This window comes from Macrobrachium nipponense, chromosome 30 (assembly GCF_015104395.2).
Source record: "Macrobrachium nipponense isolate FS-2020 chromosome 30, ASM1510439v2, whole genome shotgun sequence".
In the NCBI taxonomy this organism is placed as follows: domain Eukaryota; kingdom Metazoa; phylum Arthropoda; class Malacostraca; order Decapoda; family Palaemonidae; genus Macrobrachium; species Macrobrachium nipponense.
This window is the reverse complement of record NC_087218.1, coordinates 35,080,035-35,106,008: the sequence shown is the minus strand read 5'-3', so window position 1 is coordinate 35,106,008 and position 25,974 is coordinate 35,080,035. Positions and strand designations below refer to the sequence as shown.

The following is a 25,974-nucleotide window of genomic DNA, read 5'->3' as shown; positions in this document are numbered from 1 at the left end:
GAAAAACCACTCTCAGAGGTCTCTTACCAATTAGTTATCTCCTCTTCCAACATCCCCCGTTACTGCGAGGTGCCGTTCTGCATCCCACTACTGCCCGCCACCCCTCTACCACCCCTGTGTACCTAAACATTCCTCATAGCATCCCAAGCTTGGACCAGTCTAGGGTGAGGAAAAACAAGGGTGGGTTCACTGGGCAGCACAGGTCTCTCGCCCAGAAATAGATTTTTCCTCTGTCAAAATCCCTTTTCTGGGCTCAACCTGTGCCGCTCCGTGAAATAGTAACAGAGAATTGGTCCAATAGCTTGTAATTAGTTACCTGCAAAGGAATAGAATAAAAACTAGGATATAAAAAATTTAAGGAAAGGACTTTAATACCAGTATCAAAAATATATAATCTAATACAAACTGACCATAAAAAGTAATTCAAGTTTATTAAAAACTTATTAAATTCAGGAAAAACATTTCCAAAAGAAAATAAATCTGTCTACTAGTAACCTTTATACAAGACAAATATACATACTATACTGGTACTCAAAAGGAGGGGTCCAAGAATTTCTTGGAAACCATCAAAAGACATCACAATATATCTTAATAATATACAATTTACATCCAATAAACTAAATGTTGAGTACCGGAACAGATTAATTACAATACAGGTGAGTACCAAATCTAATTTAATTACGGGTGAGTAACAAGGCTAAGGCAGGGACAATAAATGAGGCAGGTAGTGGAGAAAGAAAGGTAAGGAATACTAATGAATTAACTTCTTAACATGGTTTTGATATATCAGGAGGAACTACATTTCCTGCTGCCACTGTTGCAAATTTTAGGGCTTCCAAGGATTTTAAGTAATGGTGTTTAAAGGGATTTTGACGAAGGAAAAATCTATTTCTGGGTGATTGGCTCGTGTCGCCCTATGAAAAGTATCCTTAATATCATTCTTTCTAGGTAAAATTAAGCTAAAATTACCAGAGAAAAACAAAATTAAGAAAATGTCAGTAAAACTGACTCGCTCACTCTATAAAAGAAGTGTCGGTATGAGAATATAGGCGAGTGGGACCACTAACCACGAATCATTCACCATTTAGACCTTCCAAACATAAAATTCCCCACCAGAGAGCTGATACCAAAGGGTGATGTGGCCGCTACTACTACTACTACCGACGCCACAGACAGCAGCGCCCCTAGCGGTCATCCTTAATCTATGAACATCTTGTCCTGCAAGGTGGGTAAAAGAAGACAGGGTGGGTTTTCATAGGGTGCGACACGAGCCAATCACCCAGAAATAGATTTTTTTCCTCCTTTCGTCAAAATCCCTTTTCGGCTGGGCTCCAGCTCGTGTCGGCCTATGAAAATGTACCAGAGAAACAGACAAGATGGGAATAAGGACAAATGAAACCCAATAGTAAAAAAGAGATATATAATATAAGTGAATCAGGGACATTACAGTATACAAACAAAGTACTTAAAGCTAACTTATCCTAATACAATGGTATGATAAAGAAAGCAATCAATATAAAGTACTTAAAAATGAACTTATATTAGACATAGTAACACATAATAATGTAATGGCAAATAACAAGGAGTGATTCACTTAAATAAGATATTTACAAAATATACAAACACATTGTGTTCTACCCTAGCATAAAAATAAGGGTAGAAACACTGAAGTACATTATATGTACATAATGTGGATGTCCCTAGCAAAAAAAATAAGGGACAATCCACCAATATTATTCTAGCGGCTAAGGCTAGAGTATTCCGAGTAGCATGGCAATAGGGTGAGGCATGTTGGACGAGGTAGGTAGAAAGGAGACCTGGATCTATACTATAACTACTATGCAGTATCAGGAGAAACAATGTTTCCCGCTGCTACTGCAGAAAATTTTAAAGATTCCAAGGACTTTAGATAATGACGTTTAAAGACTGTCGGTGATTTCCATCCAGTATACTTTTTTAAAGATCCTCAAAGTTCATATGTTGAAAGTATTAATTGAGGTGGCTACTCCTCTGATGTCATGTGCTTTTGGAAATGAATCAAGATTGGCTTGTTTAATGAAGTAAAGGATCTGTTGTCTGATTCCTTTTACTGATAAAGTGCCACCTTTTTCTCTCATAAAGAGAGAACCTGAGGATCTTGAAGATGTACGAGATAGAAAGGCTCTTAAAGTTGATACTGGGCAGAGAGAAGGATCTTGCGGAAGTGGGATGACTTTCCAAGGAGCCCACCTTGCAAGGGGATCCTCATTTTTAGCTAAAAAGCTACGATCCAGTGAAAGTAGAACTTCTCCTGAGGGGAGGAATTCCACATGACCCGCATCTCTGGATAGAGCCGACAGTTCTGAAATTCTGGCTCCTGAAGCCAGGCTTAATAAAAATAACGTCTTTCTAAGAAGCATTATAAAAGTGCAAGACGAGTTGTCAGTATCTGAGGCTAGTTTGAGGACATCATTTAAGAACCATGAAACTGCAGTAGGCCTTTGAGAGGGTCTAAGTCTAGCACAGGCTTTGGGAATAGATTGTAAAGTAAGAATCTGTTAGGTCTATTTGAAACCCAACTGAAAGATTTTCGTTCAAAGCAGATTTATGAGTAGTTAATAGTGCTAGCTGCTAAGCCTTTTTCAAACAAAGATCTGAAAAAGGATATAGCTAAGTTAACTGTCATGGTTGTGGTGTTCGATTCTTCAGGAAGGATTGCTAATTTTTTAACAGCTGAGTCATATTGTCTAATTAGTTGATCTCTTTTATCTGATTCTAGGAAGAGGATGTTTTGTTGATCAATGTTAGCATCTTTGTTAGCCGCAAACTTCATGAAGTCCATAAAGTTAGGGTCTGAAGAATTCCTGAGGAAGCGAACACAGTCCTCATTTGTATTGATTGTGACAGCTTGGGATTGGGAATCCGTTGAGGTCGAAGACCCAATTCCAGAAGCAGAGGATACCAGTTGCTTTTTGGCCAGTCTGGAGCAATCAGTGCTACTAGTCCCTTGAAAGTCCTCAGCTTGCTCAAGACCTTCAAAAGAAGATTCACTGGAGGAAAAACATAGATTTTTCCTCCACTGATTCCAATCTAACGACAGGGCGTCCGTGGCATAAGCCAGAGGGTCCAGGTTGGGGGCCACATAGCAAGGGAGCTTGTGGTTCGCTTGTGAGGCGAAGAGATCTACTTGGAGACCTGGGACTCTCCGGCATATCCACTGGAATGACCCGTCGTCTAGAGACCATTCTGGTTCCAGAGGGACTGACCGGAACAAGGCGTCTGCTATCACATTTCTTACCCCTGCCAGGTGAGTGGCGGACAGATGCCATCTGTGTTTGTCTGCTAGTGCAAAAATGGCTATCATGACATGATTCACGTGTTTGGATTTGGACCCTCCCCTGTTGATGCAATGTACTACTACTGCACTGTCCAAAACCATCTTAGATGAGACTTCTTCGGGGGAAGGAGCCTCTTCAGGTAAGAAATACTGCCATCGCTTCCAGGACGTTTATGTGAAGCTGGCGGAACTGAACCGACCAAGTCCCCCTGAACTTGCTTGAATTGAGAATATCACCGGAACCGGACGGGAGGCATCCGTGTGAATGGTTAACACTGGAAGGGGATACTGAAGGGGTACTAATTTGGCAAGGTTCTTCACTTTTGTCCATGGACGGAGCTGGTTGTGAAGGATCTGTGGGATCACTGACAACTTGTCTCGAGATATGGTGTTTGCTCTTGATCGCCAAACTCGATTTATATCTTTCAGCCTTGCTTTCAGGAGGATGTCTGTCACTGAGGCAAACTGGAGAGAACCTAGGATTCTTTCCTGGTTTCTCCTTGATGTTTTGTTTGCATTTGAGAAATTGTTTCACAGACTTGACTATTTCTTTTCCTGACCACCGGAATTGACAGATTGTGGGAAGACAAATCCCATTGGATTCCTAGCCACTGAAAACGAGACTCCGGAGTGAGACTGGATTTCGTTTTGTTTATCTGGAACCCCAGAGTTCCAGAAATTGAACTACCTTCTTCGTGGCTTTGAGACATTCCTCGACCGTTGGTGCCCAGATCAACCAATCGTCGAGGTATGCTGCTACCATTTACCCTTGAGTTCTCAACTGCTGAACTACCACTTCTGCTACTTTCGTGATACCCTGGGGGCTACATTCAGACCGAAGGGCATCACTTTGAATGAGAATGTCTGATTTCCTAGTTTTGAAGCTTAGGAATGGCCGGAAGTGTCTGGCTATAGGGATATGATAGTATGCGTCTGTAAGATCGATGGAGGTTGTGACGGCCCCACGGGGAAGTAAGGTCCGTACCTGTGAGATGGTGAGCATTTTGACTTGTCGCAACGAATGAAAGAGTTTAGCTTTGACAAGTCTAAGATTACCCTTCTTTTTGTTGAGCCTTTCTTTGGCACGCTGAATAAGCGACCTTGAAACTTTAGATGCTTGACTCTCGCAATAGCTCCTTTCTGAAGAGTTTCCTCCGCATAATCTGTCAATTCCTTTGATGGTTCCTGATAGAATGATTTGATTGGAGGGGGATCTTTCATCCAACTCCAACCCAATCCTTTGGACACGATGCTCTGTGCCCATTTGCTGAAGCCCCACCTATGACGGAAGAGGACAGCCTCCCTCCTACCTGGGGAGCCTCACTGTTGTTGGGCGGGTTGACCTCCGCGCCCTCCTCTGTAATTGTCTACCTCTTGCAGTTCTTCCTGTGCCACGCTGGCGAAAGTGGCCCCTCGCCCTGCTACCCCCAGAGAACCTATTAAAGGCTGGGTAGGCCTGGCTTTCGTACATTGAATTGAAGGCCGGCGAGACTGCGTAGGAGGTTGACGGTTGACTCTGAGGAGCAACAGGGAGGATGGGTTTGAGTCTGTTTTTGAAGTAGCCGGCTGTCCCTGTTGAGTAACTGGGACGGCTGAACAAACTGCTGTTGCTGCTGTTGCTTCTGATAAGGCTGGAACCTCTTTTCCTGTCTTCTTAAGCTTCTTACCAGCAGCAGGGGCGGTCTCTTGTTTCCTCTTGGAAGAGATGCCCCATCTAGCTCTAAGGCTCTGGTTGAGCCTAGCAGCCTCGTGGTGCACCTCGTTCACAGAGGACTCTGGGAAGAGGTCCGCACCCCACATGCTGGAAGCCAGGAGTCTATTAGGCTCATGCCTGATAGTGGCCTCCTGCAAGACGTGCTTTCGGCAGTTCCTCCTAGCTAGGAAGAAGTCGAAAGCATCAGCTTGGACTGTCTGAAGCTGAGATTTCTTGGCCAGAATCTTGAATAAAGGTTCTGTGCCATAAGACAGGTCAGCCATTTCTGTAATGATTAGGGAGTTAAGGGAGCCCTCCCAATCTTGTTCGAGCATCGACTCTGCCTGAATCAGGGTATCAGGTCAGTCTTGGAAGCTTCTCGCGGCCAAACTGGTCCATTGCGCAGTCTGGCTTAAGCTTACCAATCGAGAACGTGGCAGGCAAGTTCTCCCACAATTCTCCAAAGGCTGGGAAGAGCGGAGAAGTAGATTCCGCTTCCCTCAGCTGTGGCATGGGCTCGTCTTTGAGGACTGCCTGAAGAGTCGCTTCCACTATTTTGGTAGCGAACGGAAGAGAAGCCTCCTCCTCCGTAGCGAAAATAGTGAACGACTCTTGAAAGCTTGGAGCTTAGTGTTAGTACACTCCCAATCCTCCAGCAGTGAACCCATTCCCGCTGTGCGTGATCCCTACTATACAGCACAGTCTCTCGGGAAATCTTGTCCTCTCTAGTGAGAGCAGCAACAGTCATCCTAGCATACCCAATGAAAGGCTGAGTCAGTCCAGGAGGATAGAACTCGAAGTCCTCAATTCTTCGAGTTCCACACTCCGGGATAGAGATCATGCCGTCCTTGAAGGGGGCATAAGCGGCCACTCTCCTTGGGTTATCCATGGAGAAGGCTGGTAGGGATTCGTAGGGAGGTAACTGCAAAATGCCAGTACCTGCTACGGGGGAGCTTGGCTGAGGAACCTGACTAAGTCCAGCAAAACGGTCCTCTTGCTCTCTAACTCTGTTAGAGAGATCCTGAATGGATTGGCCAGACTGGTTGATGGTGTTTGACAGCTGCGCAAACATCTGTTCAAACTTAGACCCGAGGGCGGTCATCCTCGAGCCAACCATCTCTCCCACTTGCTGCATCACAACTGCCGAAAAGGTGGTGGGATCAAAGGAGCTCGGTCCCGCCACCCCAACAGGAGTTACCGGAGTGGATCCGGTGGATGCCGGAGAAGGAGTTGGCTCGGCTGGAGCGCGAGCCTTCTCCTTAGAAGCCTTGCTTCTAGAGCTCTTAGATTAAGAAGAGCTCGGCTTTGCCTTCACCGCGTCAGCGTAGGAAGTCGTAGACTTCTTAGCTGAAGAAGACGACGACTTCTTAGAAGTCGTCTTATGGAGAGTCTTCTGTTCTCTCTGTCCCTTCACCTTCGGGGTACAGAAAGAGCGGAGAGCGGGCAGGGATCTCAGATCCCGGTAAAGCCTTGGAAAGAGGCAGAAGAAAGGAGGCAGGGAAGAAGGATCCAGGAGCGCCCACGGAAAGACCTTGGGCGCCCGACACCACCTACCTCAATCACAATCCTCTGCCCCTACCGCCATAGGCTCGATGTTCAGGTCCAGGTTAGCCACATCTGGGACCGGCTCCTGCGTGGAGACGGACCCGAACGCCTGCTGCACCTCCTGCTGGATCGAAGCTATGAGAGGGGCTGCCGAGATGGGGTCAACATAGCCGGTCGACTTGCCACCGGGGAAGATCTGAAGGGCCAGCTTCTTGTCCAGAATGTACGGCTGGCCCTTGGCGGCGTTCTTCCCGAAGCCGCCCACCCAAGCCTTCAGGTTGCCAAGGCGACTTCCTTTCACGGCGGCAGCCTTAAAGAGAAGGCGAAATGAAGCTTCTAGCGGCGGAGACAGGGTTGAACAAAGCTTAAAACTAAGTGTTATTAGTGATAAGACCAAGAAGTCTAAGAGTAGACTTACCCCACCCAACAGCTGACTAACAAGGTCGTAGCAGATGGTGCAAGCTTCTGGGTGCCAGACGATCAGTCCATTGTGGGTGGTGGCACACGGGGCGTGAGTCCTACACTCCTCATGGCGCAGGGGTCGTAGAGTGTTGCGTTGCAACCCGGGACCTGACAGTTGGTAGCCTGTAAGTGGAGAGATACATAAGTATCAGGTGCACACTTACAGCCTAACAATTGCTCCGCTGCATGCCGGAGCGTGAAAGTTAGATTAAACCAGAGCCCCGCCATAATACGTGTGGTAACTAGGCGGTTGGAGTTTGTCTAAGGCTACGCCGGAGACAGGAAAAAGATTCCAACCAGGAGTGGTGAGGAGCCATGAAACCACGACGGAAAACGACGGAGATGGCACACATAAATAAATTAAAACTAAAATTCACCGTAAAATTAGGGTATATCCGTATATATAACGAAGTATGAAATTTCCCGTCTACTAGAAGAGTGCCCGGGTAAGGAGCGAGCTCTCCTCCGGTAGCGGAAAAAAGGATATAGTAGGCAAGCAACAGACCACTAGTAATGTCCACCCCGCCCGCTGGCGGAGCCAGACGAACCTACCAACCAGGGCCCCCCGCGGCTTCAGCGGAGGCTCCGTTCATTACAGTAGGGGAAGGGTGGGACTGAAGCAATAGGGGTCCCGTCGTAACACGGCGGGAGAGAGAGAGGGGGGGTGGCCTACCCCTCCCCGTCCCTACAGCTACCCGCCCGTGACCCGGTACCCGAGGACAAGTGGTCGCCCTGTACCCCAGCTGGGAGGGAGCTCCTGGCCTCCTCAGAGGGAGAGGGAGGAAGGCTACTGTGGTTGTCATGGCAACCAAGGAGTCCCCCAGACCCTCCCTATACCTGGTAGGGAGGGAAGGGGAAGGGTATAAGGTGCTATGGGACACGTGATCGCAGGTGGCCTAAGCCGCGATAGCAACACAACCATGGAGGGGCCACGTGAACCAGACTGTACCAACACATGGTACATGCACCTAGGCTAGCCTAACACCCTAAATAACACTGATAATACATCATAAAGGGGGAAAAGACACTTTTAGTAAAAGAGAAAGAAGTCCAGGAGGAGGCAAGCTGTTCCGAAGAACAGTTGACTACTCGGAGCCAGCAGTAGCCGATGTAGAGCAAGAGCCGGGATGCTGGGCCAGAAACACGGTATAGTCCTAAATACCAAACTAAGAGAAATGGTAAAGGGGCTGTCCTAGCTATAAAAACGATGTAATAAACGATGAACGTAATATAGTAAGCCCATAAGTATAAGATGTCCCAGTATAGAGACCGGAAATCTTAACACGAGGCGGCACGCAGCCGCCACGAGTCAACCGGAGACCGTATATGACCTATTAAGAAGGAAAATACTGGTCCCTGGAAGACTAAAAACTGTAAAATACTACTTATGAGGCACTTACTTAGCCGATGCGATAGCTGCACGTTCCATCGTAATGACGAGGTAAAATTACGAAAACACAACACGAGAGGAAAAAGCACTCAAGCGCTGCGAACCTAATGATTAAGGATGACCGCTAGGGGCGCTGCTGTCCGTGGCGTCGGTAGTAGTAGTAGTAGCGGCCGCATCACCCTTTGGTATCAGCTCTCTCTGGTGGGGATTTTATGTTGGAAGGTCTAAATGGTGAATGACTCGTGGTAGTGGTCCCACTCGCCTATATTCTCATACCGACACTTCTTTTATAGAGTGAGCGAGTCAGTTTTACTGACATTTTCTTAATTTTGTTTTTCTCTGGTAATTTTAGATTAATTTTACCTAGAAAGAATGATATTAAGGATACTTTTCATAGGCCGACACGAGCTGAGCCCAGAAAATACTAATGGTGATTTCCAACCTGAATACTTTTGTAAATCTTCAAAATTCATATGGTGAAAATAATTAACTGATGTGGCTACTGCTCGAATATCATGAGCATGTGGAATTGATTCTGGATTAGCTTGTTTGATAAAATAAAGAATCTGCTGTCTAATTCCTTTTAAGGAAATGTTTCCTCCATTTTCTCTAATAAATAAAGGGCCTGAAGACTTATTAGAAGTTCTGTTCAGATAAGCTTTCAAAGTGTAAACTGGACATAAGGATGGATCCTGTGGAAGTGGGGACAATCCTCCAAGGTGACCATCGGTTCTGTGGATCCTCATTCTTTGCTAAAAATCTCTTGTCTGGAAAGATTTGTACTTCCCCAGATGCGAGAAAAACAATATGATTCGGTTCTCTAGATAATGCTGAAAGCTCAGATATTCTGGCTCCAGATGCTAAACTTACCAAAAATAAAGTTTTTCTAAACAGTGTTATGTATGAACATAAATCATTATTGGTTTCAGAGGCCAGTTTAAGAACATCATTTAAAAACCAGGAAACTGTGTGGGAGCGGGTTACTGGTTTTAGTCTGGCGCAAGCTTTTTGAATTGATGAAAAATATGAATCTGTAAGATTAATATTAAACCCAATCTGAAATATCTTCTTCAAGGCAGATTTAATTGTTGTAATTGTATTAGCTGCTAATCCGTTTCAAACGGGTCCTAAAAAGGTAATCTGCTCGGTTCCGAGTCATTGCTCTAACCTTAGAATCTCTTAAGAACTTTGCCAGTTTTCTACAGCTGAATCATATTGACGAAGGGTTGAGTTCTCTTTTATTGACTCTAGAAACAAGGTATTTAGAGGATCAATGTTAGCATCTCTTTGTGCTGCAAATTTCATAAAGTCCATAAAGTTAGGGCACTCCGAATTCTTGAGGAAGCTAACACACTGCGAGTTTGTACTACCTGTGTCAACTTGGGATCTGGGATCCGCCGAGGGAGGAGTCCTAGTTCTACCATCAGAGGAAACCAATTGCTCTTGGGCCAATTGGGGCCTACCAGAGCTATCTGACCTTTGAAAGTCCTGAGTTTGTCTAGTACTTTCATTAACATGTTTATCGGAGGGAACAGATAAATAAATTCTTTGCCAGGTGTTCCAATCTATGGATATGGCATCCATGGCATAGGCCAGAGGGTCCAGGTTGGGAGCAACATAACATTTTAGTTTGTTGTTGGATTCCATGGCGAATAGGTCCACCTGAAGGTTCGGAATCTGTTGGCAAATCCAATTGAATGAATCTTTGTCCAATGACCATTCCGACTCCAGCGGAGTTGTCCTTGAAAGTGCGTCTGCTACCACATTTCTCACTCCTGCCAGGTGTACAGCTGACAGGTGCCATTGGTTTCTTGTTGCAATCGTAAAGATTGCTATCATCACATGATTTATGTGACTTGATTTGGATCCCCCTCTGTTTAAGCAATGGATTATTACTTCGTTGTCCAGAATTAATCTGATGTGTTGCTTCTTTGCCGGGGCTAGTTTCTTCAGAGTTAAGAATACTGCCATGGCTTCCAATATGTTGATGTGGAGTTGATGCAACGTTACTGACCACAAACCTTGGACTTTTTTCGTATTGGGAGTAACCTCTCCCCAAACCCGCTTAGAGAGGCGTCTGTGTGTATTACCAACGCTGGTGGTGGAAATTCGTAGAGGAATCGATTTTGCCAGATTCTTGGCCTTGGTCCAAGTAGCAATCTTTTCTTTAGTATTTGTGGGATTAGAGATATTTTGTCTCGTTTCCTCTTGTTCGGCTTGGATCGCCATACCCGATTTATATCTTTCAGTTTTGCCTTCAGTAATGTGTCTGTTACTGATGCAAACTGAAGTGAGCCTAAAATTCTTTCTTGTCTTCTCCTGGACGTTAATTTGTCCTTGAGAAAACCTTTTGTTTTCTTTGCTATTTCTTTCCTTTTTGTTGAGGGAAGAGATAGTCTGTGTGTGATTAGGTTCCATTGCAGTCCTAACCATTGGAAACGTGCTGCTGGAGTAAGACGGGACTTCTTGAGGTTTATTTTGAAACCTAAGTGTTCCAAAAATTTTATGACTTTGTTTGTCACCTTCACGCAATCCTCTACATTGCTGGCCCATATAAGCCAATCGTCTAGATAGGCCACTAACTGTATTCCTTGAGTTCTCAGCTCTTGGACTACTGTCTTTGCCAGCTTCGTAAATATCCTGGGCACTATACTGAGTCCGAATGGCATCACTTTGAATGAGTATGCCCTTCTGCCTAGTTTGAATCCTAGAAAGGGACGAAAATGCCTTGCTATCGGAACATGATAGTAAGCGTCTGTAAGATCTATAGAGGTGGTGACGGCCCCACGGGGAAGTAAGGTCCGCACCTGCGAGATAGTCAACATATGGAACTTGTCGCATCGAATGTAAGTACAGGCGGTCCCCGGGTTACGACGGTTCCGGCTTACGACGTTCCGAGGTTACGACGCTTTTTCTTAAATATTCAATGGAAAAATCCGTCCTGGGTTACGACATTTGTTCCGAGGTTACGACGCTGATGCTTCCGACGCTCCGAGTTAACGACGCTTTTAAAAAACGCATACTATGATAAAAATCCTTTATAGTTTAGCACAGTATATTAATAAAAATAAGTTTCTAGTTAGATTAAAACAAAAATTTTGAGGTTATGATGATTTTCGACACTTTTTATGTCGTATTTTTCGATGTTTTTTTAGTGACGCCTCATATGCGGAACTAGTTTCCGAGCGAATGAATACATACTAGCTTGCGGTGCGCAAAGTTTACATATAACAGTCCAAAAGCGCAAATAATGAAAAAATCATTGCTTGTTTCCGGTAATAATAACAAAACGAAGTTTCTGGTTAGATTACAACGCAAATTCCAAGTATCCAAAGAGAGACATTATCCAGTAATTTGATCAGAGAGAGAGAGAGAGAGAGGAGTAGAGAGAGAGAGAGAGAGAGAGAGAGAGAGAGAGAGAGAGAGAGAGAGAGGCGTCTTCCGACGCTCCGAGTTAAGGACAGAGAAGTGTTCGTTTCATTAAACGGCCTCTGACTCATGCCAGTAAATGTTTTGTTGATACTAATAATATAAGCCTATTTAAAGATACGTTTACTTTAATTAGTCTATATGATACGTAAATAGTAATCAACTGTTCTTGTAGCCCTCAAGATTTGGCAAAATCGAAGTATCCAAAGAGAGACATTATCCAATAACTGGAACCTTGACATACGAATTTTAATTTGTTCCGTTACCATCGTCGTATATCAAAACAGTTGTATCTCAAAGCATTTTTTTCCCATTAGAAATAATGTAATATGTATTAATCCGTTCTAGCGCTATGAAACCACACCTAAACACAGCTAAATTACATATAATTATACACAATTTATACACAAAATAAACGAGTAATAACACACACAATGATAAAATAACATAGCAATGTGATAAATGATAATAAATGTTAATAAAATCAATTAAAAAAAAGAAAGGAATTTTACTTACCACAACGAAAGATGACGTGAGGCCAGCAGGGGGAGGAGGTAGGGAAGGGTGGCAGGGAACGATTTGTTCTCTTTTTATTTACGTATGTCGACTAATAACTACGTAATAAACACAAATGAAATAACATTGCTAAACTAATTTTTATTTATTGTTTTTAATCAGTTCGTAGTTTAGAAATAATGGTGATGCCTTTGGAAGGTTTTTATAGCTTCCTTCTACTTGATGATTGTGGTATTGTAGAAGGATTTCGACCATACTCGTTTGCCAAATCGACGATACGAACGCCACGTTCATGCTTTGCTATAATTTCATGTTTTGCTTCCATCGAAATCATTTTTCTTGGGTTTTTTTCTTATCACCTGCTTTGTCTTAGCTTTGAGACCCATGGTTAATAATAAAATAGACAAAATAACACGAAAAATAGGTGCAAATACAACGAACTAAACAACGACGTGTTAACATGCAGCACCAACAAACAGACTCAACGCCATTTATCGGTCGCCTATACAACTAACACTCATCGCAAAGTCGTATCTCAAATATTTCGTTGTATATCAAAGCTTATATTTTCGCAAATTTTCTGTTGTATCTCAAAACATTCGTATATTAGGGCAATCGTATGTCAAGGTTCCAGTGATTTGATCAGAGAGAGAGAGAGACGCCTTGGCGGCAACAATGGTCTCGGGGATTGACGTAACGTTTATTTTCTGAACAGATAGGACAGAGAAGTGTTCGTTCATTAAACAGCCTCTGACTCATGGCAGGAACTGTTTTGTTGATACTAATATATAAGCCTATTTAAAGATACGTTTACTTTAATTAGTCTATATGATACGTAAATAGTAATCAGCTGTTCTTGTAGCCCTCAAGATTTGGCAAAATCACTCCAGGTTGTACATAAAACTTCAAGAATGTAGTGTCACCAGAGATTGACAATAGTTTACCTTCAGAACCAGCATTCTTTTATGAAAATAACTCCAGGTTGTACATAAAACTACAAGAAACAACATGTAGTGTAACCAAAGGATTACAAGTAAGGTTTTTATAACTTTTTATTAGTTTAAGACATATTTCCAAGCGTCGTTCCGGCTTACGACGATTTTCGGCTTACGACGCGTCTCAAGAACGGAACCCCCGTCGTAACCCGGGGACTGCCTGTATTCAGATGTGACAAATCTAGAATCACCCTTCTTTGTTCTGAGTCTTTCTTTGGCACGCTGAACAAGCTTCCTTGAAATTTCAAAGATCTTACTTCTTTTATTGCATTCTTTTGCAAAAGATCTTTGGTGTATAGGTCTAGTTCAGCCGATGGAGCTTGATGAAAACTGGTTAGTGGGGGGGGGCCCTTTTATCCAACTCCAGACCCTTGGATACTATGCTGGAAGCCCACTTGCTAAACCTCCACCGGCTCCGAAATTTGTATAGTCTTCCCCCTACCTGAGATATCTCAATGGTTTGAAGAGGGTCTGTTTCCTCGTCTGCCCCTGTATCCTCTGCCTCTTGTTGAAGTCCTTCCACCTCTTTTATGAAAGTTACCTCTGGCTCTACTACCTCTGGCGTACCTGTTGTACCCATGGAACACTCCTTGTGTCTCAAAGGTGGGGTTAAAAGCCGGAGAAGGAGCTTGATGTTGAGGAGGCTGAGTCATCCAAACGTATTGTTGTTATTGGGGTTGAGATTTAGACGTAGACGGCTGAGTCCCTTGAGGTACAGGAATCGTCGTCTGAACGACAGCCTGGGGTTGTGGCGTCTGGTATGATTGGAAGTTCCTAAACCTCTTCCTGCCTCTTGTCTGATTTCCTGATTGCTCATATTTCCGTTTTGGCATCAGGCCCCAACGAACTTTGAGACTTTGATTGACCCTAGCAGCCTCACCTAAGACACTGTTAACAATGTCATAAGTCTGGGCCCCAAATTGAGGCTTTAATCAGTTTATTTGGCTCATACCTTATTGTAGCTTCTGAAAGCACATGCTTTCTGCAATTACGGCGTGCTACAGCGAAGTCATAGGCATCACTTTGAAGTGTGAGGAGGAGAGACTTGGTAAGGATCTTGAACAATGACTCGTCTTGGTATACCAGCGACGCCATTTCTGCCATTGTAGCGGAGTTGATCGATCTACTTAACCGAGTACATGCCTCATACTCGATTCTGACCAAGGATTCTGGGAGTCTCGGAAGTTTGTCACTGAACTGTGTAGAGGCACAGTCAATGTTCAGTTTCCCTGTGGTGAAAGTTGCTGGGGCGTCAACCCAGCATTCATGATCTCCTGGAAAAAGTGGAGAAGTCAACTCCGTCTCTCTTAGTTGTGTCATGGGCTTGTCCTCCATAGCCGCCTGAAGAGCCAGATCAACCACTTTTGTAGTGCAAGGTGTCGATGTTTGACCTTCTACTACAAACATTGTGTAAGAACTCTTATGGGGGGACAACATTGTGTTCACACACTCCCATTCATTCAATGTCCGGACCCATGCGGACTGCCAGCCTGTTTCCTTAGATAGATCATCGTCTCCTTAGGAATCTTATCTAGTCTTACTAGCGCTTCCTCTGTCAGTCGAGCATATCCTGGGAAGGGAAACTGCAATCCCGGCGGGCAGAATTCAAAGTCCTCTACCGGCTGAGTTCCACATCCTTCTATGGTTAACATGCCATCCACGAATGGTGCATGTAAAGCCAATCGCCACGGATTGCTCTTTATGAAAGCCGGAAGTTTGGAAGCATCTGGCATGACAAACTGTTGTTGTTGTGGCAGTCTGGTTCTCAGGAGATTTTCTATCATGTTCTCCTGGTTTTGCAGTCTCTGAGCAAAAGTGTCCATAGACTGCAACCGATCCGAGATGGTTCCAATCTGAGATTGGACCATACTTCCCATCTTCTCCATTAAAAGATTAGAGAAGGCAACCGGATCAAAGGAAGGTTCTGAAGCCTTAGATTTGAGCTCCTTGATCTCGACCCGTGATGTAGGGGAGTAGCTGCTACCGGAATCTCCTAAGACTTAGATGCATTTAATGACTTGGTAAGTCTCGGTAACCTAGATGGTTTACTTGGCTTAGATAATGCCTTCCTCAAGTGTTTGACTTTTGGTATTACTGAGCCTGGTTTGTCCCCAACCAGGGTCTTTGCAGTAAACCCTTGAAAAGAAGCATGTGAAGATGTTAAAGATGGTGCAGGGCTAAGAACAGGAATCTTAGACCGCACACTACTTGCCCCACTTACCTCCCTACCTTGATCGCTGGCATCCAGAACCATTGGTTCTATGTCAAGGCTGATGGCCGCCACATCTTCCAACACTTCTTCCCCCAGTCCCTCAAGATCTTCAGGCAAGGACTGCGTGTCTTCCCTTATCTTGGCAATAATGGGTGCAGCCACTTCCTTGGGAACTGCCGCTGACATCTTGGCATTTGGGTAGAGGAGGGTGCATAACTCCTCTGATAGAATATAAGGTTTCTTAGTCTTGACATTACGGCCGAATCCGCCAACCCAGATCTTGAGGGTTGAAAGAGATGTGTTCTTGACAGCCTGTGGGGTCTGAAAAAAGGGATTTTGACGTAGGAAAAATCTATTTCTGGGTGATTGGCTCGTGTCGCCCTATGAAATATCCTTAAGATCATTATTTCTAGGTAAAATTAATCTAAAATTACCAGAGAAAAACAAAATTAAGAAAATGTCAGTAAACTGACTCGCTCACTCTATAAAAGTTGTCGGTATGGGAATATAGGCGAGTGGGATCACTACCACGAGTCATTCACCATTTAGACCTTCCAACATAAAATCCCCACCAGAGAGAGCTGATACTAAAGGGTGATGAGGCCGCTACTACTACTACTACCGACTCCACGGACAGCAGCGCCCCTAGCGGTCATCCTTAATCTATGAACATCTTGTCCTGTAGGGTGGGCAAAAGAAAACAGGGTGGGTTTCATAGGGCGACACGAGCCAATCACCCAGAAATAGATTTTTCCTACGTCAAAATCCCTTTTCTTTTGGGTGCTCAGCTCGTGTCGGCCTATGAAATAGTACCAGAGAAACAGACAAGATGGGAATAAGGACAATGAAACCCAATAGTAAAAAAGAGATATATAATATAGTGAATCAGGGACATTACGTATACAAACAGTACTTAAAGTCTAACTTATCCTAAACAATGGCATGGTAAAGAAGCAATCATATAAAGTACTTAAATTTAACTTATATTAGACTATAAGTAATACATAATAGTGTAATGGCAAAACAATATAGAATGATTCACTTAATTAAGATATTTACCAAAATATACAAACTCATTGTGTTCTACCCTAGCATAAAAATAAGGGTATAAACACTGAAGTACATTATATGTACATACGTGGATGTCCCTGGCAAAAAAATAAGGGACAATCCACCAATATGATTCTAGCGGCTAAGGCTAGAGTATCCCGAGTAGCATGGCAATAGGGTGAGGCCATGTTAGACGAGGTTAGGTGAGAAAGGGAGACCTGGATCTATACTACAACTACTGTGCAGTATCAGTAGAAACAATGTTTCCCGCTGCTATGCTGCAAAAAATTTTAAAGATTCCAAGGACTTCAGGTAATGACGTTTTAAAGACTGTCGGTGATTTCCATCCTTAGTAACTTTTTAAGATCCTCAAAGTTCATATGTTTGGAAGTAATTAATTGAGGTGGCTACTCCTCTGATGTCATGTGCTTTTGGAAACTGAATCAGGGTTGGCTTGTTTAATGAAGTAAAGGATCTGTTGTCTGATTCCTTTCACTGATAAAGTGCCACCTTTTTCTCTCATAAAGAGAGAACCTGAGGATCTAGAGGATGTACGAGATAGAAAGGCTCTTAAAGTTAATACTGGGCAGAGAGAAGGATCTTGCGGAAGTGGGATGACCTTCCACCAAGGAGCCCACCTTGCAAGAGGATCCTCATTTTTGCTAAAAAGCTACGATCCTGGGAAAGTAGAACTTCTCCCTGAGGGGAGAAATTCCACATGACCCGCATCTCTGGATAGAGCCGACAGTTCTGAAATTCTGGCTCCTGAAGCCAGGCTTAACAAAAAAAATACGTCTTTCTAATGGAGCATAATGAATGTGCAAGACGAGTTGTTCAGTATCTGAGGCTAGTTTGAGGACATCATTTAAGAACCATGAAACTGCAGTAGGCCTTTGAGAGGTTCTTGAGTCTAGCACAGGCTTTGGGAATAGACGTAAAGTAAGATTCTGTTAGGTCTAGGTTTGGAAACCAAACTGAAAGATTTTCTTCAAAGCCGATTTATTAGTAGTGATAGTGCTAGCTGCTAAACCTTTTTCAAACAAGGACCTGAAAAAGGATATAGCTAAATTAACTGTCATGGTTGTAGTGTTTGATTCATTCAGGAAGGATGCTAATTTTTTAACAGCTGAGTCATATTGCCTAATAGTTGACTCTCTTTTGTCTGATTCTAGAAAGAGGATGTTTTGTGGATCAATATTAGCATCTTTTTTAGCCGCAACTTCATGAAGTCCATAAAGTTAGGGTCTGGAGAATTCCTGAGGAAGCGAACACAGTCTCATTTGTACTTATTGCGACACTTGGGATTGGGAATCCGTTTGAGGTCGGAGACCCAATTCCAGAAGCAGCGGATACCAGTTGCTTTTGGCCAGTCTGGAGCCAATCAGAGCTACTAGTCCCTTGAAAGTCCTCAGCTTGCTCAAGACTTTCAAAAGAAGATTCACTGGAGGAAATAAGGGATTTTGACGTAAGGAAAAATCTATTTCTGGGCGATTGGTTCGTGTCGCCCAGCGAAATATCCCTTTAATCCATTATTTCTAAGGTAAATGCACTAAACACATACCAGAGAATAAATAAAATAAAGAAAAGGTCAGTTACTACTGACTACGCGTCACCCTCCAAGAGGGTGTCGGTATGAACACTAGGGCGAGTGAGAACCACTACCACGAACCATTTACCAATAGAAATCTACCTACTACAAAACAAGAGGGGAGCTGACCCACAGAGTGGGCAGCAACTACTACTACTCCATCCCATGCTGCCGACTGCTGCGCCTCTGGTGGCCATCCTGAAGTTAGACAGTACAATCTTGAGCGCAGGGATGGGAGGTAGGGTGGTGGATTTCGCTGGGCGACACGAACCAATCGCCCAGAAATAGATTTTTCCTTACGTCAAAATCCCTTTTCTCGGGCTCAGTTCGTGTCGCTGCGCGAAATCGTACCAGAGAAATAAGCACAAGATTGTAAAGAAAATAAATAAATAAGGTCTCAATAAAACTTAAAATAAATAAAGAAATATAATTGCCCAGAAATATATATATACAATTATACAAGTTAGAAAATATTCCTTAAAATTAACTTAAAGTTAACATATATGTACAGGGTGGGCTTACATGGAATATATGTTGATCTTAACATTTGTTGTATAGTTAATATTTACAAAGTAAATAAAAGCAATTATAATAATAAACTGAATTTGAACAAACTTAGAAAATAATATAATAAACAAATGTATATGAGTTAGTATACAAACCCGTAACCATTGCAAATGTAGATGTCACCCTAGCATAAAAATAAGGGGACACATCATAGAGATCAGAATATACAAACAATTGTGGGTGACCCTAGCAAAAAAATAAGGGACACCCACTGTACCATCACAAGAGCAGCTAAGACTCAAGGTAGACGTAGATGAACATGGTAGGTATAGACAAACTGTTGAATGAGATAGGTAGGAAAGGAGAACTGGATCTTCAACTTAAGATTAAGCAGAGTCGGGGGAAACTATGTTACCCGCCGCAACTGCTGAAAATTTCAGAGCTTCCAAGGACTTTAAGTAATGACGCTTAAATACTGTCGGCGATTTTCCATCCAGTATACTTTTTTAAATCATCAAAATTCATGTGTTGGAAATAGTTTAATTGAGGTGGCAACTGCCCTGACATCATGAGCTTTAGGGAAGGAAACTCAGGGTTGGCCTTGCTTAATAAAGTACAGGATCTGTTGCCTGATACCTTTAATAGATAAAGTACCACCTTTTTCTCTCTTAAAGAGAGGACCCGACGAGGATGAGGATGTCCTGGACAGAAAGGCTCGTAAGGTCGATACTGGACAAAGAGAAACATCTTGTGGAAGGAGGGTATAACCTTCCACGGTTGCCCACCTCATCAAAGGATCCTCATTCTTTGCTAAAAAGCTACGTTCCGGAGAAAGTAGAACTTCCCCTGTGGGAAGAAATTATATATGATTCGGATCTCTGGAAATAACGACGACAGTTCTGAAAATTCTAGCTCCTGAAGCCAAGCTTAATAAAAATAGAGTTTTTTTCTTAAGAGCATTATAAATGAACATGTCGTATTGTCTGTTTCTGAAGCCAGCTTTAGAACATCATTCAAGAACCACGATACTGATGTAGGCCTCACTGAAGGTCTAAGTCTAGCACAAGCCTTGGGAATAGACCGAGAAGTAAGAGTCTGTCAAGTCTGATGTTGACCCGAGTTGAAAATCTTCTTCAAGGCTGACTTGTTTGTCGTAATAGTGCTAGCTGCTAAGCCTTTTTCAATAAAGATCTGAAAAAGGATATAGCTGAATTGATTGTCATGATTCTAATATCTGATTCTCTCAGGAAGGTTGCCAACTTTTTGACTGCAGCATCATACTGTCTCAAAGTTGAATCTCTTTTATCAGATTCCAAGAAAGAATATTCGTGGATCAATATCTGACATATTTTTTAGCCGAAAAAAAAAAAACAAACTTCATGAAGTCCATAAAGTTAGGGTTTTGAGAATTCCTGATGGAAGCGAACACACCGTCTTCGTTTGTACTGACTGGGAGAAGCCTGGGATTGGGAATTCGAAGAGGGCGAAGACCAGTTCCAGAATCAGAGGGTACCAATTGCTCTTCGGCCAGTCTGGGGCTACTAGAGCTACTTGACCCTTGAACGTCCTGAGTTTGTTCTGTACCTTCAGGAGAAGATTCACTGGAGGAAAGACATAAATCTTCTCCCAGTTGTTCCAATCTATGGACAGGGCGTCCGTGGACATAGGCCAGAGGGTCCAGGTTGGGGGCCACATACACGGGAGTTTGTGGTTCGCTTGAGATGCGAATAGATCTACTTGTAGACCTGGAACCCTCCGGAGAATCCATTGGAACGAACTGTTGTCCAGTGACCTATTCCGACTCCAAGAGGAACTGAGCGTGGATAGAGCAATCTTGCTATGACGTTTTCTCACTCAGCTATATGGGTGGAGGAAGAGGTGCCAACTGAACTTGTCCGCCAGGGAGAAAGATGGCTACCATGACATGATTGATTCAGTATGTCGTGACTTGGAGCCTCCCCTGTTTACGCAATGGACTCCACCACTGCGCTGTCCAGAACTAGCTTTATGTGGAGTTCTTTGGCGGACGTAACCTTTTCAGAGTCAAGAACACTGCCATTGCTTCTAGTACGTTTATGTGAAGCCGGCGGAACTGGGGTTGACAGGTTCCTTGAACCTTCTTGAACTGAGAATATCCTCCCAGCCGCTTAATGAAGCGTTCTGTGTGGATGGTAATCCCTGGAGGAGGAAACTGAAGGGTACTGATATTGACAGGTTCTTGACTTTTGCCCAAGGGCGTAGACGATTCCGTAGAATCTGCGGACTGATGACAACTTGTCCCCTGGATCTGACATTTGCTCGTGAGTGCCAGATTCTGGTTAGGTCTTTCAGTTGGCTTTTCATCAAGATGTTTGTCCACTGAGGCAATTGAGGGAACCCAGGATTCTTTTCCTGGCTTCTCCTTGAAGCAAATTGTGTTCTAGAAATTGCTTTACTGACTTCGCTATTTCCTTTCTCTTGGCTGATGAATCGACAGAGTATGGGAGGATAGATTCCATTGAATGCCCAGCCACTGAAAGTTGGACTCCTGAGTGAGTCTTGATTTTGTCCTGTTTATCTTGAACCCCAGATACTCTAGGAACTGGATTACTTTCAGTGTGGCTTTGTGACATTCCTCGACTGTTGGAGCCCAAATCAACCAATCGTCGAGATACTCTAGCTACCATTATCCCCTGAGACCTCAGTGTTGGACGACTACTTTCCGCCAACTTCGTGAACACCCTGGGTGCCGCGTTTCAGACCGAAGGGAACTACCTTGAAGGAGAATGCTTGATCTCCTATCTTGAAGCCCAGATAAGGGCGAAAGTGTCTTGCAATAGGGATATGATAGTATGCGTCTGTAAGATCGATAGAGTGGTGACGGCCCCACGGGGAAGTAAGGTCCGAACCTGCGAGATGGTCAGCATTTTTGAACTTGTCGCAGCGAATGGCCAAGTTTAAGTTGGGACAAGTCTAAGATTACCCTTCTTTTTTGTGAGCCTTTCTTTGGAACGCTGAATAAGCGACCTTGAAATTTTAATCTGTTGACTCTCGCTATTGCTCCTTTCTGAAGGAGGTCCTCCGCATACTCCGTCATTTCTTTTGATGGAAGTTGAAGGAAAGGTCTGGATGGAGGGGGATTCGCAACCCAACTCCAACCCAGGCCTTTCGACACAATACTCTGTGCCCACTTGCTGAATCCCCACCGGTGCCGGAAGAGAAACAGCCTCCCTCCTACCTTCGAGCTCTCACTGCTGCTGGGTTGAGTGACTTCCGCGGCCTCCCCGGAAGTGTTTTCCCCTGTTGAGAGACCTTCCTGATCCTCTCTGACGAAAGGATCCCCTACCTCTGCCTCCCCTGCCAAAGCGGTCGTATTGCTGAAAGGCCTGGCCTTCGAACACTTGGTTGAAGGCTGGGGAGACAGCGTAGGAGGTGGAAGGTTGAGGCTGGGGGGAAATCACGTAGATGGGCAGTGATTGAGCCTTAGAAGTAGAGGGTTGGGTTGATTGTACCAACGGAACAGCCGAAACAGCCTGGGTGAAGCGTTGTTGCTTTTTCTGGTAAGGCTGATAACGTTTCAGTTTCCGCTGAGACTTACCTCTTGCTGATTGGTCTTGGCGTCTCTTTGCAGTGAGACCCCAACAATCCTTAAGGCTTTAGTTAAGCCTTGTCGCTTCCACCTGGACCTCCTTTACCATTGAATCAGGAAAGAGGTCTGCCCCCCAGATGTTGGATGAAAGCAACTTATTCGGCTCATGACGAATAGTTGCTTCCTGGAGGACATTTTGTTTCCTGGCAGTTAGTTTCTGGCTGTAGCGAACTCAAACATGTCAGACTGGACTGTTTGCGTCAGTGACTTGGTGAGAAGCTTGAAGAGCGGCTCAGAACCGTAAGAAATAGTCGCTACTTCCTTCATTGCCATGGTATTAATGGACCTGGCTAGCCTAGTCTTGGCCTCAAATTCAGCTTGAATGAGGCTGTCCGGAAGCCTAGGCAGCTTCTCACCAAACTGATCCATAGCACAGTCTGGCTTGAGTTTGCCCGCCGAAAAGGTGTTGGGCAAATCTTCCCACAATTCTCCGAGTGAAGGGAGCAAAGGAGATGTGGGGTCTGCTTCCCTTAGCTGTGGCAACGACTCCCCCTTCTGGGCCGCTGGAATAGTGACCGTTGCTATTTTGCTGAGAAAGGGAAGAGGAGTTCCCTCCTCCATCGTAAAAATGGTGAAGGGACTCTTGAAGGCTTGAATTCTCGTATTTGAACAATCCATATCCTCTAAACACCTGAGCCATTCTCTTTGAGCCTGGTCACGTGAGTAGAGGACTGTCTCCTTAGGGACTTTGTCATCTCTAGTCATGGCTGCGTCAGTGAGTCTGGCGTAGCCAATGAACGGTGGTTGGAGACCCTCCGGGTAGAACTCGAAGTCCTCAATCCTTCGAGTACCACACTCCGGAATGGAAATAAGACCGTCCTGGAAAGGGGCGTATGACGCCACCCTCCAGGGGTTATTCATAGAGAACGGAGGCAGAGAGTCATGAGGTGGGAGCTGAGCTAGTCTGGTGCCGAAAGCTGGGGGAGTAGCTAGAGGGGCCTGATTAAGTCCGGCGATGATGTTGTCCTGAGACGTAATCCTGTCGGACAACCGGGAGAATATCTGCTCCATGCTGCTCCTCAGAGAGCCGACCAAGTCTCCCATGTGTTGCAACAGTCCAGCATTGGGATCCAAAACCGGAGCTGCTGCGGAGTGGATGGGTAACTTGGAACAGGTACCAAGGGGAGAGGAGAAACTGCTGGCTCAGCCGGAGTACGTGGCCTCTCCTTGGAAGACCTGCTCTTTGAGGATTTGGAGCTTGAAACAGAAGCTCTAGACCTCTCTGCTCCGGGGTTTGCAGCCGGAGACTTACGAGACATTGACGCCGACGAAGTCTTTTTGGACGACGACGACGTCTTTTTGAGGGTTTTTACAACCTTCTGGCCCTTGACCTTAGGTCTTACTGAAGCGTCGGGTGAAGAATAAAGGAGCTCAGCTCCTGTAAAGCCTTGGAAGGAAGCTGGAGAATTAGCAGGAGTAGAAGACCCAGTGGCGCCCAAGGGAAGCCCTTGGGCGTCCAACGTACCTACCTCGACCAACAGGTCGTCAACACCTACCATGGGCTCTATTCAAATCAAAGTGTCCGCGACGTCCGACGAGATATCTTGGCCTGGTTCCTTTATCGAAGTGGCGAGCTGTTGATGAATCGCCGCCATAGTCGGGGCTGCCTCTGCCGGGTCGACGTAACCCGTCGACTTGCCGCCGGGGAAGATTAGGACAGCTAACCTCTTCTCTAGAATGTAGGGCTGTCCTTTGGCGGCGTTCTTCCCGAATCCGCCGACCCAAGCCCTCAGGGTTGCCAGAGCGGTATCTCTAACGGCGGGAGCCTGGAAGAGAGGGCGTTCATTAGTTTTAAGTTTAAACTTAGATTAAAACTTAAGTAATATAGGCTTAGTCTAAAGACATAGGGGATGTACCAATCCAATATAAAAAGAGCTTAAGCTTAAAATAAAAAAAGATTAAAATTAAACTTAAGATCTAAAACATTTATTGGAATTACCGAACGGAGTTGGGAATACTTACCCCGTCTAAGAACTGACTCACGAGATCGTAACATATGGTGGCAGTTTCGTGGAACCAGACCTGCAGATTCCCGGGCGGAGTCGCGCATGGAGCGTGGGACCTGCAGACTTCATGTCCACAGGGGTCCTGGAGCATGGCGTTGCATCCTGGATGCTCACAGTTGGTGGTCTGTAAGTGAAAGGATACATGAGTACCCTAAAAGACATCACTTACAGGCTAATACGCTAATAGAACTCCGCTGCATGCCGGAGCGCGAAAAAATTTTGGGCATAACCCCTCCCTTACCGCCTGAATAGGCTATAACCCCGGAAAGGTCCGGTGTGACAACGTGGGTAAGGGAGGGACTCGGCTAAGCTAGCTTAAATTTAAACTTATGATAGCTTAAAATAAACACAAAAACACTTAAGCCCTAATAGCACTAAGTACCGGAATAATTCCGTGCGCGGCGGTGTTCGTGTCGCGATATCAGCGAGACGGGATGGTTAGAAAAGACCAACTGTACGCCTGATGTCCGCCCGCAAGGGTGAACTAGCAACCTTCCACGTGATTGACGGAGCTCCGGTAAGATAAAAAGCACCAACAATCCGGGAAGGAGCGAGAGGGCGAAACAGACTCGAGCAAACAACGGGGCAACGGAGTAACAACGGAGGGGGAAGGCCAATCCCCCTACCTAGTCACCCCAGCGCACCATGAAGCAAGAGAACGGTCAAGTCCAGTCCTGGGTCTGTCCAGCCTCCCTTACTCCCTCCGCCTAGGGAGAGAGGGAGACAGGCACGGGTATGTGGAGCGAGCGAGGACAGACCTCCCTCCCCCCGGCTCTATGGTAGAGCGGGAGGAGGGTAGGGTGACTGGACGGGCGCCTGGCTGCTTCGCGATCACATGGTGACCACGGAGCGGTAACATAAGAAAACACATAAAAAAACATAGCCTAGGTTAAAGCAACCAAGCTAATCAGATTGAGTATGCTATAGGAAGAGCAACCGAACTGATGAGAGGAAGCAATAAACTGGTGGGGACCATGAAATACAGGACCTAGGCTACGTAATATGCCAGACGCCGTAGGCTAACCTAAAATACATAATTACTAAAATTAAATTAAAATAAAGTAAGAAAGTAAATCAGTAGGAGAAAAAATCCAGGAGTGTACCGACTAACCCGAAAGAAAGTCTACCACTCAAAGCTAGCCGGGGCCGATACTAAGACTGTGGCAGGGTCTGGATGGAAGATGCCTACGCAAGGTAAAGAAGACATGCATGCATGACATAAACCAAGTAGGCTGGACCCCTAACATAATATAGATAACTAGCAATAGAGCGTAAAGTAACAAGGGAAGGTTCTAGGTATGGAAGACCAATAACGAACCCGCCACGAGGCAGAACAATGCCGCCATGCTTCGACCAAGAGCCAGTATTTATACCTAAAAATGGCAAATACTGACTCAAAGCTGGAAAAAACCAAATAGAAACATTAACGGATTACTTAACTTAGCTGCTGCGATGGCTGAACGCTCCATATCTAGTAAAATCCTTGTAAGGGGCACAAAAAACACAAGAACAAAAAAGGTACGTGTGTACACAGTGCGCTAACTTAAAAGGATGGCCACCAGAGGCGCAGCAGTCGGCAGCATGGGATGGAGTAGTAGTAGTTGCTGCCCACTCTGTGGGTCGGCTCCCCTCTTGTG

At 44.8% G+C, this 25,974-nt stretch overlaps 1 protein-coding gene across 1 annotated transcript in view; it reads left to right on the top strand.

The window, feature by feature from the left end:
• Positions 1 to 25,974, top strand: part of LOC135202431 (activating signal cointegrator 1 complex subunit 1-like) — a 326,707-nt gene that overhangs the window by 42,847 nt on the left and 257,886 nt on the right. The window lies entirely within an intron of this gene.